Raw genomic sequence first — 2,684 nt, 5'->3', positions numbered from 1 at the left:
CCCGCTCAGCCACACAAGTGCATGCGTGGGAGGCTCTCTGTTCCCTCTCAGTAGCTTGCTGTTCTGGGGAAAACACCCCATTGGCCTTAGTAAATGGTCTCAGCAATTGTTTGATGAAATACAATTATGTAATTAATAAACTGGGCAGTTGGTGGCCAATTTCCCAGAGAGATGCCCAGTCAGGGCTCTCTCCAAGGCTCATTGCCACCATGACAGTAGGGCACATCAGAGACAAACAAGCAGACATTGTAAGTCACCTTGCTTCTTAACCCCAGGTTTGATGCTCCAGATATTAGCATCTCAGTGTTCAGACATTCAGCCTACTGTCTGCTTCCATGTGCTCTCCCTGACGCTTCGTTCTCAGTGCATGCTCATGTCCATGTTTCACAAGGGTCCCTATAAAATTGTGACAGGAGTCTTGAAGCCAGATGTGCAATTACAAACTAAATGTTGGTGTCACACCCTTGATTGGTCTTTCGGGGCTTTCGCCTCAATGACTACCTTTTCTATACCCAGCCTGCACCGGGATAGGCTTCTCTCTGGCTTAGTAAGTCACACAATTTCCAAGAAAACTTTTGATCCCCGGATGCTGCAGCCCCTGATCCCTTGATCTGGCCCTACCCCATGCCTGGATGCTGTTTCCAGAGTCCTAGGTCATGGCAAGCTGACTTTGGAAGTCATGAGTTAAAGCGTGTGTTTGCACTCTGAGCTGACTGTACAGAACAGGTTTCAGCTGGAACAGACAGGCCATTGTGGCACATGCTTGCATTCTCACTAATTGAAGGTGGTGGCAGGATTGTGAGTTCGAGGGCAGCCTGGGCTGTATAGTGAGATCCTGTGGAAGAAGATCAGCAAACGAGGGAGAGATGGATGGGGAGCAGGACGAAGAGGAAGAGGATGAGAGGGAGGAAAGGAGAGGGAGAGAGAGGGGAGGGAGAAAGGGAGGAGAAAGGGATGGGGAGAGATGTCCAGCAATCATACGAGCCAAAATCTGCCTATGGTCATTCTGGGACCCACTGGCCAGGTGCAGCTCTTTTTTTTTTTTTCCTTCCCGAGAGGGATTACTGTCAGACTTGGAATAGAGAAATCATCTCACAAGTGTTCTGACCCAAGCACAAGCATGAAGCGGCAGGTGTAAGAGGATGTCAACCCTCACCTATGGCAGGACCCATTCCACTTCTGTGCTTTGCCCCTCCAGCCTGTTGCATCCTGATTTTGTTGCCTGGTTTTATGTCCGGAGATCTTCATGGGCCAGGTGAACATCGCCGTGAAACGCGGTGGCTCCGTGCATAAGGACTTCATTTTTCCCAGCCACCCTTCTAATACAAACTGTTTGAAGAAGCAGAGATTGAAGATTTCTGAGGTTTAAGCCCAGTTGTCATCTAAATCCTCTCTCCTGGACAAAGCAGCCATTGTCTGCGGGAGTTGGCATGACGGAGAAACCACAAGAGGGCGCACAAAGCCTCGGAATAAATGCTGTCCTGGAAGCTAAGGAGGCAGAATTGCCAACCCCGGTACTGGAGGACTCTGACTCCTCCAGACATACGAATGTTCTAGAAGCCCATCAGGATGTTTTCATCGTTAGACAAAGAATAGCACTGCAGGTGCACAGAGGGGAGATGGAGGAGGAGTGTTGGGAAGAAAGGAAGTGATTGGCAGGGGAGAAGGAATAAGACAGAAAGACCAAAGGCAAGGAGAGAGGAGACACGGGTGGGCGGGAGGGACTGGTGGAGAGAAGACAGGATAAGGAATGTTGCTTTTTATAGGGCTGAGAGACACGGAAGTCTGGTGTTTCTGTGGACCAGATGGTGTGGCAGGGGAAGGGACCAGGCTGCGGCTTCTCTGGGGGAGAAAGCTGGATGTCTCCCAGGTCTATGAAGTCTGAAGCATGGCGTGAGCTGTCTGAGTCTCTCAAGGGCTTTTCCAGCCTGTTTGCCAGCCTGCAAACTTACCCTTTCTTTGTTGTCACTTTAAAGTCACAACTTGCCTTGACCATGAACATCCTCCTGGGAAACAAGGCCTCATTTTGACGTCAGCAGGCCATGAGGCAAGAGAAGGTGGGCCTGGTCGTAATGAGTCCCAGCTGCTTCACGATCACATTTTATTACTGATAATGTAGAACTTTGAGGTAATGGAAAAGGAAGTGAGTTGTTGTTGGTTTTTGTTTTCCGTTTAAAAATATGTCAGCCCAACAAGAATGAGTGATATTTTGCAAGCTCTTCCTGTATTTGGGGGTAGAGATGTAACCTCTAACATTCAAGTGGCATGGGGAAGGAACTGGAATTATCTGTTACAGAGGTGAAGTGACTCACCCAAAGACACTTCGCAAGCAGCAAGTGCTGACTTCTGAGCCCAGATCTTGCAACTGCGGAGCCTGTAGCTTGACTAAATTCATGTCTGTCCAGTGAGCCCGAGTTTAAGAATCTATTTCCAAATACCCCTATATAGTGTGTGTGTGTGTGTGTGTGTGTGTGTGTGTGTGTGTGTTTTAACCAAGTTTCTCAGAAAAAAGCCACAATCCCCATTGACTTTTTTCAGAGATGATTAATTAGTTAGAAAGGACTTCGGTGATTGGAATATTTTAGGCCTTGAGATAAATTATCTTGGACTACTTTGGTGCTCTAAATAGTCAATTTTTTGCCTGTTCTGAAAACATCCTGTAACTATTAGGTAAATCATTTTAG

At 47.7% G+C, this 2,684-nt stretch overlaps 1 long non-coding RNA gene across 2 annotated transcripts in view; it reads right to left on the bottom strand.

The window, feature by feature from the left end:
- LOC110317490 overlaps window positions 1-1,949 on the bottom strand; it is a 15,078-nt gene extending 13,129 nt beyond the window's left edge. For both annotated transcript variants that reach the window (XR_002380317.1, XR_002380316.1), the window contains exon 1: window positions 1,157-1,949. This is a non-coding gene — a long non-coding RNA (uncharacterized LOC110317490). The remainder of the gene's footprint in view (window positions 1-1,156) is intronic.
- Window positions 1,950-2,684: the final 735 nt, after the last annotated feature.

This window comes from Mus pahari, chromosome 3 (genome assembly GCF_900095145.1).
Source record: "Mus pahari chromosome 3, PAHARI_EIJ_v1.1, whole genome shotgun sequence".
Classification (NCBI taxonomy): domain Eukaryota; kingdom Metazoa; phylum Chordata; class Mammalia; order Rodentia; family Muridae; genus Mus; species Mus pahari.
This window is presented reverse-complemented; position numbering and strand designations above follow the sequence as displayed.